The sequence below is a fragment of the Notolabrus celidotus genome, chromosome 20, assembly GCF_009762535.1.
Source record: "Notolabrus celidotus isolate fNotCel1 chromosome 20, fNotCel1.pri, whole genome shotgun sequence".
NCBI lineage: Eukaryota > Metazoa > Chordata > Actinopteri > Labriformes > Labridae > Notolabrus > Notolabrus celidotus.
This window is the reverse complement of record NC_048291.1, coordinates 19888152-19900947: the sequence shown is the minus strand read 5'-3', so window position 1 is coordinate 19900947 and position 12796 is coordinate 19888152.

Sequence of the window (12796 nt, the reverse complement as noted above, 5' to 3'; positions counted from 1 at the left end):
ACAGCCATCTACCTTGACTGTTTTGGGGTTGGAAAGAGGGATAGAGTAATTCACCCCCAAACTGTGAAATAGATTAAATGAGCTATTCAGATCAAAATAATTTTCCTGTAAACATGTTTATTTCTGCTGTAAAGATTTTTTGAATGGTTGTGTATGTGGCTTTAGGTGCTTCGGGGGCCAGCCTCAAGTGTTCACTAGAGGAACTGCAGTTTTCAGCACTTTCGTATTAGCTTAAAAATTTCAAGACAAGGGGTTGCCACTTTTGAGGGAGCTGATTTCTGATTCACAAATAAGAAGTTGGTTTTCCTTTTTGTTTATGGAATGCACTTGACTTTGTGAAATGGCATTGTTCCAGTCAAATATTCAGTGAAAGGCAGTTATTTCTAAAGTACTGTTGTTTTCACCTACAGTGCATTAGTTGATATCTCATAGAACAGCAATATGTGCCACAAACGTTTAATGAAAGGGCAGTCCTAAAGAAGACTTAGGTAGAGATTGAAATAATGTATATATATTTTAAATGTGTCACCGAAGAGCAATAAGAAAACAGATTGGGGAGATTTGGGTGTTTGTTTACTCTGTAGTAAATTATACAGTGACTTGATGTGACAGCCTGTTTAGCTCTCCATCTGCTGTGTTGTGACATTCTAATCAGAAGATCACATGGTTTGACATGCAGACTAGACCTGGTTTTAACACACACACACACACACACACACACACACACACACACACACACACACACACACACACACACACACACACACACAGCCTGCTATCACCAAAATAAATACTTTATACCCACACATAACCACATTTCACCAACAAAACCAGCCACACCAATGAGCCCACCCTGACTCTGCATCCAAATCGTACATCCCGACTCGCTCTAATTTAGTGTTTCAAGTCCCTGTGTGGCACCAGGGTGGCAGGGTGGCACCGCTGGGGATTTGTGGGTGTCTACACTGCCAGAGGGCATGTGCCCACAAGCTGTCTGCCAGGCTTCAAAGCAACCTTTAATTTTGTTTGGTGAAAAATGCTGCATTTTACACACCATCACTTCTGCTGAGCGCTTTGGGAATTACTACAGTGAAGTTTTTTTTAACCCTTTAACTCCTAAGCTATGTGACGGTTCCAGCGCCAATGGGAGGTATGGGTGGGTGAAAGCATGGTGGTTGATTACTACCTCTTTGTTTAGAGGTATTTAGAACAAAGAAAGTGCTCAGCGATGTGCTTTGATGGACGTGGAGGCAGACAATGCTCTTTGGAGTGTAGGCCTTAAATCAAGTAAAAGCCAAGCAAATTCAAGCCAATTATCTTAAAGGTACAATGGAGAGCTTTTAAATGATTGTTAAACAGAAGGAAAAATACTCACGAGCTACAACAAACAAAACTATCATCTTGTTTTCACTTCCAATGAAGTGAGAACAGGATGAGCCACACGTGTAGCAAGTAGAACATCATACTGCTACTACTGTCCACATGGTCTCAAAAGGAACTCATATCGAAGGTTCTTCACAGATGCTTTTGGCATTTCATCACCCAAATAACAATTGCACTGCATTTACTCATCTAATTTTCATTTTGTTCTTTACACTTAGTAACCTGACTGTATTGAATACTTGATGCGGGCGTCTGGAAAGGAGTCTTGCACGTCTCACCTCTGCCTGTTGACACTGTGGCAAAATTAGTTTATTAATAATAATAATAATAATAATACCCAAGTTTTATATAGCGCTTTTCAATAACTCAAAGACGCTTTACAAGAGAGACAATAAATTTAGCTAAATAAGTTTAGCATTGTAATGAAGCTCAGTGTCATTTTAAGCAGGTAGACTGTTTCTTACTCATTTGTAAATCATCTTTCTTTCACGTCAATCCCTTTCCCTATTCTATTCTGTTCTGGTGATCAGCCAATTAGGGCTGTTTACCCTCTCAAACCAACCAGATTTTGCCTTTACCTCTATTGACCAATCAACCCTCTGCTGAATAAAAAATGTAATCTGTTCTCTTCTGTTCCACTCTCATTTGTTGTTTTAGCTCCTCACCTCATCCTTCATGACCACGACCAGCATCCAGATCCTGCTCAAAGACATCACCATGAAGTCTAACTAACGAAGACATTGCGCATTTCTCATATTTTCCAAACCAGTCAGATTAATGATTGGATGTTTTTCTAAATCTGTAAAATAAATAATTGTTCATGATTAATTAATGATTGGATATTTTTCTAAATCTGTAAAATAAATAATTGTTCATTCATGATGAAGTCTGTTCTGGTTGAATTTGCATTTTAAATAATTTTCAAACCACATTTAATTTATTTGAGGAGCATGAAACCTAGGTGTTTTTTAATGTTTTTAATGGCCAACCAGTCACTAGCAAAGAAAAGAAAAAAGAAGAAAATAGTGAGGGAGGTAAAATGACAGAAGGAGCTAAAGAAGAAAGAAACGTTAACCAAATTAATAACAAAGGAAAATGGAACACATCATGGGCTTTGCCTCATATATAACTTTTTACCCAACCTTTTTTCCTTAAATTGTTTTACTCTCCTAATATCTCATTTAGTGCCTGTATTTCTTTTATGCATCTTGATTTTCTCATTCATTTTACTGGTTTTATCTGCACATAATGCTTTCATCTTTTTTTACACCTTTACCTCTTGTTATTGTCTTTTAGTGTCTTCTCCTTCATTTATTCTATTTTAATTTCTTCCATCAACTTTATCTTTAAGTGCTTTATTTATGTTGATGATTTTATCTCTGTATTTTATTTTATTTTATTTTATTTCTGCTTTTACCTTTCTTTTAATGCTGTATTCCTCTTTTACTGCTTGTAGCCCCTTTTGTACCTTTTCTTTCTTTTTATATTTTTTAATTGCCTTGCTTTCTTGGTCCCTTTGGTCTCAGTTTATATTGTTGGGTTCTTGTGTCACCTGGGTTCTTGGGTTGCCTGTGATGACAGGTTAAATCGATGTTTGGGTTCTTCTTTTACTTGTTGCTAAGCTCTTTTTGCTGTTGAGTTCTTATGCTCTGTTCTTATGTATGCCCTGCTGTCTGCCAAGCACTTTGTAAACTGTTGTTTTTAAATAAAGTTTTATAAATAAAGTTATTATTAATATTACATTTAACTAACTAATTAACAAACTAACTTTAATAACCTTAACTTTGTGTAGCTCACTTTAATATCATTTATGAACAGATGAGCAGGCTAATGTTATAACTACACAGTGAAATTAAATGTTAAGTATAATGTTAAATTTAAAAAAGACATGATTTTTTAAAATTATAATGTAATTTGTGAATCCATATTTAGTGTCAACCTATTTATGTTTTGTCTTCTTTCCAGAAGGAACACCCACCACCTTAGCATGTTCCATACTGTCAGTCTCAAAAATTGGCAATAAAAACCCCTCTGTCTGTCAATTATTTTCACCCAGCGTCCTCTAAATTGACAAGGCATAAGTATCTTTCTTTATTTGCACTGCAGGAAATTATATGTAGTGGCATAGGAGTTATTGTAAACAAACAGTGTGATTCATCCCAGTTTTCTCAGGCTCATTGTAAAAGATATTTTTAAAGCATGTTGCTTTGTTTGACTTCATTTCAGATATAAGCAATTTTGATCCCTGCTGCCCTGCTGAAACATGACCTCTAAATATTCAACAGCAAAATGTTGCAATTGCCCTGGATCATTGAGAGTTGAACACACTTCCACATAGTTGCAAAAAAACAACATAATAATGAAATGTTGAAATTGTTAAAGAAGAAGGCGGAAATTGCTGAACCTGAATTTTATCTTCACAAGACTGGCAATAATGTATTCTTATTTAACCCTTTAATCCTTAACAAATCAAACAAAAAGACTATTTTAACAATGTTGTTTACATCTCCTGATACCTAATTCAAAAAAAGAATTAAGCTAATTTTGTAATATAACAAAAATAAAATGCCATCATATTTTAGAAAATGTAACTTAGTGCAGTTTTTGAGGACTCACTTCATCAGCATGTTTCCCACAATTGCTGTTCTTGCGAGTCCTTCTCGGCACTCAGACAGTGCACATGTGACTGAATCCAAATGAGTGTAAATGTGTGTCCTTAATGATACAACATGTCATACAGTGTAACAGTTAAATTCAAAGCTGTGTTCTTTTAGATGTGTTGGGTGTATTTAGACGTTGAATAAGAAGGGATCTTTATAACACAGATGAGTTAATTATGCCAGCCGATGGAAATACTGTACTGGTTAGGATCCGCTTGTCAGAAATCTGATATTGCATGTCCTTGCAAATGAAATAAATACCAACCACAGCTACTCGTACAAGTGAAAGCTTTTTTTTTTTTTTCTTTTAATACATAATTTGTGCAAATTGACCTGTAATGATATAGGGAATTATGTACAGTAACCTCACAATTTTAAGCAGTGTGCACAGTGTTACAGAAATACAACATTAGATTAGACAGTGCCAAAAATTACAAAATTGTACTTTTCTTTGCCCCCGGATGTCTCACTTATGTATTTTCATATCACATTGTGTTCTTGGTGTATCACATGTATACAGATATGAGTCATACACCAATAAATCTAAACATGTTTACTTCCCAGTAGAACTTTACTTTGTAACTGTTAAAGATGTAACTGTTACACTAGAGAGATATATGACTTTAACACCCCTTGTTGAGGGATTTGTACATATACAAGCTGCTGCCTGTGTAATCAGAGATGCTCCAAAACTATAATTTAATCTGCCCTCTCGCCCTCAGAATGAAGGACCACATACAGTGTGTTTAAATGACCACCCACACAGACAGGCAGGCAGACACACAATCCTACAGACAGGTAGGGGACATAGTTTGAAGAAATAAACTTTCTTATCTACTCTGTGGTATGGCATTTGAAGGTATCTCCATTTTGAGCATCAAAAATCAAAATGATAACTTGACAACTCCTACATTTAAACACACTTGATTTAGAGGAAGCACACCCAAGCTCCCTTGACTTACAGTTCAATCAAAAGGTGACGCAATAACTCCTAAAATCTGCCAAGCTAATACATTTTTAGAAAGAGTTAAACTGCTAAAGATTAGCTAATATGATGACTAATAAAATCCGCCAAGCTAATCGTTAGCTAAAATTTTGCTGCTAAACTTCCAACTATAAATACTTCATTAATTTCTTGCAACATTAACAGATTTCGCTTCTGCAACAGAACTACCAGGAAGTCTGTTAAACCACCTTTTTTTATGTACAGCAAACAGATGTTAACTAAAGCATTCCTTTCATATCATATTTAACCTGGATAAGGATAGCAATATATGTCAGTCACTCTCTTTACCAGCTTCTTTTAGTTTGCTGTCCTATTTGAAAAAGATATGTTAGCAAGAGTTAAGCTGCTAAAGATTAGCTGATATGATGGCTAATAAAATTCAGCAAGCTATTTGTTCGCTGGAGTTTTGCTGCTTAATTTTGAACTACACTTCAGCTATTTCTTGCAACATTAACAGATTATGATGAATAATCATAATACCAGGAAGTCTGTTAAACCACCTTTTTTTATGTACAGCAAACATATGTTAACTAAAGCATTCCTTTCATATCATATTTAACCTGGCTAAGGATAGCAATATATGTGTCAGAGCTAGCTTCACTCTCTTTACCGGCTTCTTTTAGTTTGCTGTCCTATTTGAAAAAGATATGTTAGCCAGAGTTAAGCTGCTAAAGATTAGCTGATATGATGGCTAATCAAATCTGCCAAGCTAATTGTTAGCTAGAGTTTTGCTGCCAAACTTTCTACTAAACTTCAGCAATTTCTCGCAGCATTCACAGATTTTGCTTCTGCTTCTTAAACTACAATGAATAAACTGAACTACCAGGAAGTCTGTTACACCTAAGGATAGCCAAAGCTGTGTCAGAGCTAGCTTCACTCTCTTTACCAGCTTCTTTTAGTTTGCTGTCCTATTTGAAAAAGATATGTTAGCCAGAGTTAAGCTGCTAAAGATTAGCTGATATGATGGCTAATAAAATTCAGCAAGCTATTTGTTAGCTAGAGTTTTGCTGCTTAAATTTCAACTAAACTTCAGCTATTTCTTGCAACATTAACAGATTATGATGAATAATCATAATACCAGGAAGTCTGTTAAACCACCTTTTTTTATATACAGCAAACAGATGTTAACTAAAGCATTCCTTTCATATCATATTTAACCTGGCTAAGGATAGCAATATATGTGTCAGAGCTAGCTTCACTCTCTTTACCGGCTTCTTTTAGTTTGCTGTCCTATTTGAAAAAGATATGTTAGCCAGAGTTAAGCTGCTAAAGATTAGCTGATATGATGGCTAATCAAATCTGCCAAGCTAATTGTTAGCTAGAGTTTTGCTGCCAAACTTTCTACTAAACTTCAGCAATTTCTCGCAGCATTCACAGATTTTGCTTCTGCTTCTTAAACTACAATGAATAAACTGAACTACCAGGAAGTCTGTTACACCTAAGGATAGCCATGGCTGTGTCAGAGCTAGCTTTACTCTCTCTACCTGCTTGATTTAGTTGTCTGTCCTTTTGGAAAAAAAAATTAAAACATCAAAAGTTGTTTTGTTATTAATTCATTTTTGACAAAATATGTGAATTGGTCATAGAATTTTGCTCGTGTGGGGGAAAATAGTTGACTTAAGTGATGAGCAAGGTTAAAATATCATAGGAAATCTGTTTTCCTCTGTATTTTGCTGTACACCATACTCACGAACAGATTGAAAACATGAAGGCTAATTGGGGAAACCTGAAATTGTTTCAACGAGGAAAAACAAAAACAAGACAGAAGTCAGCTTCTGTTTGATTCTTGCCCATTGTCAACCATCCAAAGAGAGTATGATACAATCCTAGGACACATGTCTGGCAAATATTCAGTGTTCTGCTAATAGTGTGAGATGTCACAATATCTCTGACACATAAAAGGCCATGGTTCAACTGAAGTATTTACTAAATCAAAGTTTCTGGCTGACCCTGAGATAAACCACTGGCTACAGTTAATCGCTCCTCCACAGCATAAAAGCAGTAACCGAAAGTGTTTTAATCTTAGGAGTCTGCTGGTGTAGATTCTGCAAATAAAGTCTGATCTCTTCACAGCCAAGATGTTTCAGCAAGAGGATCAACAGGACATCAATAACTCAGCCATGTTGATTCAAACAAGCTTTGACTTGAGTGAAAAACTTACATTTGAAGAGATTTGAAGATTTAAGCCTAGACCAATCATAGGAGCATTACACTGCTGTAATGTTTGTTTTGTCTACTGTTAAAAACCTGAACCAGTATAGTAATTTCATTGGAAACAAAATAGTAATCAAAGCATTAGAAAGAAACAAAACTATTCCAAGAAATCTGATTGACTCCACGATAGATGTCATTTTTATTATGAGTTTAAACTACAGATCTGAAGCTTGTGTCAGTTAACGTCTTACAAAACGTATTCTCAGAGCTATATTCTCTGAGTTCATTTTGTCATCAGCTGCATGTTGTTGTCTGACAAGTGGTGGCTGGGACCCATCCTCGGGAGAGGTAGAAGTAGTCCAAGCAACACCCAACCCCCACTTCCCATCACACACACACGCACGCACACACATTGACAGCCCCTGGTGTGTGCTGCCCTCTACTGTTTTTAACGCAGATGAGGTTTAAAGTGAATTTTGAAATGAATTTAAAGTACATAGTCTTTTCAATCTCTGTTTAAGTCATTATATATTGCTTTATATATTTATTTTGCACTGTCTACTATGTTACTGTGACACTTGAATTTCCCCGGTGTGGGATGAGTAAAGGACTCTCTTATCTTATCTTATTACAAGTCACTTGTACTTACACACATAGAAGCTACAAATCCAGATCTAAGTGCCATATTTAAATTATTAAAAACATGAAAATATATATATAATCAAAGACATGATTAGCCCCTTTTAAACCATGTAGGTACAGTCCACCTACATTTGATGTTTTCATGTAGTAAGTGTAAAAATCATTACAATCAAATGTTCTTGTTATCTTATGACCAAATTTGCTGGACATACACGTTTTTTTTCAGAAGCATACATTTAAGTAGTGTCTCAGATGATGTTTTAAAGCTTCATATTTTTGAGAGCTAACTCAATTTTCAGAGACTTCAATGACACAGAGCCAGAAAAATCCCCTTTAGATTCTACCCTTCAGCTCAAGCTGAAACTGGCTTGAGTTATTAAATAAAAAAAATATTTGATGCATGCTTTTTGAGCCACAAAAGCATCCATACAACTTTTATTCATGTCCTCTAATTTCCCAAGACCAGTTAATGGACGATAGTCAGTAAATCTGCACTGCTATTTATGCAGAGCAGCAGTCTTTGTTGTTTTATCACAGTATCATAATTTGATATTTGATGCTTTACAATGCATGAGAATGCATCCATCCTTTTTGATAAAGCTTATAGTTAGGGCTGGCTCAAGTTTGAACCAGCTCCTAGTTATACTGCTATATGCTTAGACTGCCAGGGGAACTGACACACTGGGACCCTATCTTTCCCTCTCTCTTCTCTGTCTGCATGTGGAGCATGACAGAAAAGGCCTTACCAGCAGTGTACAGTGCATCACTTAGTCTGAGACCTACCACCCACCAGTGGTTCCAGACATTAAAAATAACTACTTAGAAATGGTAGCTCTTCTTATTGATAATCTTTTTTGATTGTTTGGGTCATAAGAAGACATCAGTGTTAATTTCAGTCTTTTTCATAACCAGTTGAAAACAACACACAGGAGCTTTATATCTAGTCTAAAAGACAAATAAGGCTGCAGAAATTGAAAAATTAGTCAAGTAACTCAAAACTGTGCAAATACTGAGCTTTTTATTCCAAAATATGGAAATAAATGACTGATAGGGAATTAAAAAAAGAAAATTCTAGACCTGCTGTTGTTGTTAAATGTCTCCTTTAATTTTTTTGTATGATTTGGCTCTATATAATAAAAATTGAAGTGATTGATTCTTAGTCTTTCTGAGCAACTCTAACATGTTAAAGTAGGTAAAATATTAAAGTTTTAAACTTTTGTCTTAAAAATTTAAAAAAATTGTTAGCTTTTTACATCTTTTAACCTTTAATTTGCATTTATAGAGCATTTTCAGTGGTTTAATTATTTATTTTTATTTTTATTTTTTTCTTACTAACTTTCAAATTTTGCTTTTAATGATGATTTTGGTTGTGTAAAACTTTGTCGAGGGTCAGTTGTGCAAGGCAGCAGGAGTTAAACACAAGAAAACTGTCTGTCCTTCTTTTCCCAAGGGGGGAAACTGAGGGAGGAATGTTTTTCCCGGCGCACCAAACCTTTGATCTCACACCCCCTAATCACTTCCTAAGATTATACAGTACGTGCACCTCCGCACTGCCCTAACTGTGTGTGTGCGTGTGTGTGTGTGTATTTTTGTGTGTGTGTGTGCCTGAGGGCAGCCAGGGCAGATGTAGTCCTCAGTGACCAGCCTGATGACAGACAGAGATAACAAAGAAACAGAGACAACAGAATGATGTCACCAAACAGTGACAGCTAAGAGGAGTTATAAATAAGCTGGGCCGTCATGCTGAAGTGCATAATGTCGACAACCTGACCAAAAGAGTCAGCACACAAATGAACAGATGAAAGCGCTGGTAAAGTCATTCAGCTTGCTGTCAGTATGATTTCAGCAGAGGTGGGTAGAGTAGACCGAAACAGTACTCAAGTAAAAGTACTGTTACTTACAATGATGTTACTCAAGTAGAAGTAAGAGTACTCGTAGAAATAAGTACTTGAGTAAGAGTAAATAAGTACCTAAAAAAAAAACCTACTCAAGTAGTAAGTAACTTGTGAGTAGTATCATATATAAAATTGTATTTTATTGGAAACGCTAATAACAATGTGAAGTGCACACTGCCTTTAATAAAGTGACATAAATAGGAAAATGCCAAAATGAATTCTGTTAGGCATGGTTTACTTTCAAACATTAAAGAAAGAGAAGCTTCAATGTGCACAAACTAAGGCTGATTTATACTTCTGCGTCGAATCGACGGCGTAACCTAGGCCGTAGGTCCGCGTAGCTCCCGTACCTACGCAGAGGCCTACGCACGTAGCTGACGTGCACCTCCTCCAAAATGTAACTACGCGTAGAGCCGACGCGGACCGCAAGCTCTGTGATTGGTCCGCTCGACGGCTTTGTCTTTCCCGCATTCACAGCACTTCGGGGGTCCCGGACATCGGCCACACATGGGCCGTGTATTTCATCTCCTCCTCTCTATTCTTCATGTAATCATGTCTGTATGATAAACAGCAACATGTATCACTTGTAGATTAACATAACACGCTCTGAATCGATGTGGAAAAGTAAACAGAGATCGTAGCGGGACCGGAAGCAGGCGACCGGCTATCAGAGAGACCGCACTGCCCTCAGGCGTTTCGGCGGAGAATTGCTGCGCAACACAGACACACCGACGCACAAGTATGAGGGGCTCATGTCCGCGTCAAGCCCAAGATCCACAGGATGCGTCGCGTTACGTTACGGCTGCGCCGCGCACGTCGCAGCAAATAGGTTCCCATTCAAGTCAATGCTCTAGAGTCCACAGGGCGCGCTGCGGCGCGTCTCAGCTCCGTCTCTGGAGCGTTCCGCCGCGCCGCTCTGCCAGAGATACGCGGGGAGTCTATTTTCGCCACTCCCCGCGCCCAGCACGCGTCAATCCACACAGAAATGATCGAACTATCCCGGAAGTCAGGCACGAGGATCGTATGCAACATCCGCTCACTTTCAAAATAAACACCATGTGCAAACACAAGATCGTAAATTTCACCACTTCTTCAACATTACATCATAACCTGTGGCATTGGGCCAGACGTCAGTCTCAAAAGATATCCGACACCATGGACGAGGAAAAGTTTATACTGTGTTGTTCTCGCGCGTTTTGGAGTTCTCGAGGGATCTTGAGTTTCCTGCTCCGGAGTGCGCGCCGCTCCAAACACGCATCCTATGGACCAGGGCGAAAGCCCCGGGACGGAGCAGAGCCGTGTCGCAGCAGTAACGCGGCGCACACGCATCCTGTGGATTCCCCGAGTCAGCCCCTGCTGCGTAGGGCGACGCAGAAGTATAAATCAGCCTCTTTCATTTTTTAAAACAAGCTGAAACTTCAAACTGTGTCGAGATGTCATCAGAACTCCAGAACATTAATACTCCAACATTACAATAAAAAATATATCTATGCCTTCCAAACTTTCTTTTTTAACCTTTAACTTATTTTCAGTACATCTTACTTAAAAACATAACTTGAAAGTGCTAAAACAACTTGGAAGTGTTTAAAAAGGCCATGAACTCAGTCCTGAAGAATCTCTCCGAGGTGACTGTTGAGCTTCAGAAGCAGCTGTTTTTATCATTATCTCTTATAAGTTAGTTTAGATTACTTTCCAACATTTCTAACATGCTTTTAAGATTTAATATTAACCAGTACTATCCTTAGCTTACCTAACTGATTACTAAGTATAACGTGTTTTTAAGATTTAATATTAACCAGTACTATCCTTAGCTTACCTAACTGATTACTCACCATGACATGCTTTTTAAGATTTAATTGTTCTATGTTGAAGCTCAAGGGTTGTGATTGGGGTTAGGGTTGTGATTAGGGTTAGGGTTAGGGTTATGATTAGGGTTAGGGTTATGATTAGGGTTATGATTAGGATTAGGGTTAGGATTAGGGTTAGGATTAGGGTTATGGTTAGGATTAGGGTTAGGGTTAGGGTTAGGATTAGGGTTAGGGTTAGGATTAGGGTTAGGGTTAGAATTAGGGTTAGGGTTAAGGTTAGGATTAGGGTTAGGGTTAGGGTTAGGGTTAGGATTAGGGTTAGGGTTATGATTAGGGTTAGGGTTAGGGTTATGAATAAGGTTAGGGTTATGAATAAGGTTAGGGTTAGAACCAAAACTAAACTCAAGCAAACCGAACCAGAACCGAACCAGACCCAAGTCAAGCAAACAGAACCAGAGCCGAACCAGAACCAAACTCAAGCAAACAGAACCAGAACCGAACCAGAACCAAACTCAAGCAAACAGAACCAGAACCAAACTTAAGCAAACAGAACCAGAACTAACTCAAGCAAACAGAACCAGAACCAGAACCAGAACCAAACTCAAGCAAACAGAACCAGAGTCAAACTCAAGCAAACAGAGATCCATAGAGATCAATTCCAAATAATCTTTAAGCCAGCTGTCTATATCAAAATATTTTGCCTTTCTTACCTTCCAATTCATTAAAATTGTCCGTTTCACAGATAGAAATGCTAACGTGATCAAGTGTTGGATTTCTCCGGATGTTACCCCATCTATCTTGTTTCCCAGTAGGGCCACTGTAGGACATAATGATATATTGAAACACTGGAGTTGGTTAAAAAACAGATGTGTGTTCTACAGACACATGGATGTACTTTGGACTTTCTGCCTTCAACAGTTTTGTGTTGCCATTGAAAATGCAAGATTAAGTGGTATTGCAGGTTGTTGATTTCGAACAACTGGCACCAGCTCCCCTTAACACGAGCACTCATTTGATTGGCTGACTGCTGATCATGTGATCACAGTGATATAAGGTGGGTGTGTTAAACCGCTTCCAGCCATGCTTCCAGTTTGCACTAAGCGGGTAATGCCTTCACTTGCCGGTCTCATTGTCAGTTGTACCACATTCAGCATCTCAGCATTGCCCCTCCCAATAAATATGAAATTGTATTTATTGATGATGAAAAGAATGCTGTGAAAATAAAACCTCACTATAATCACTTAATGC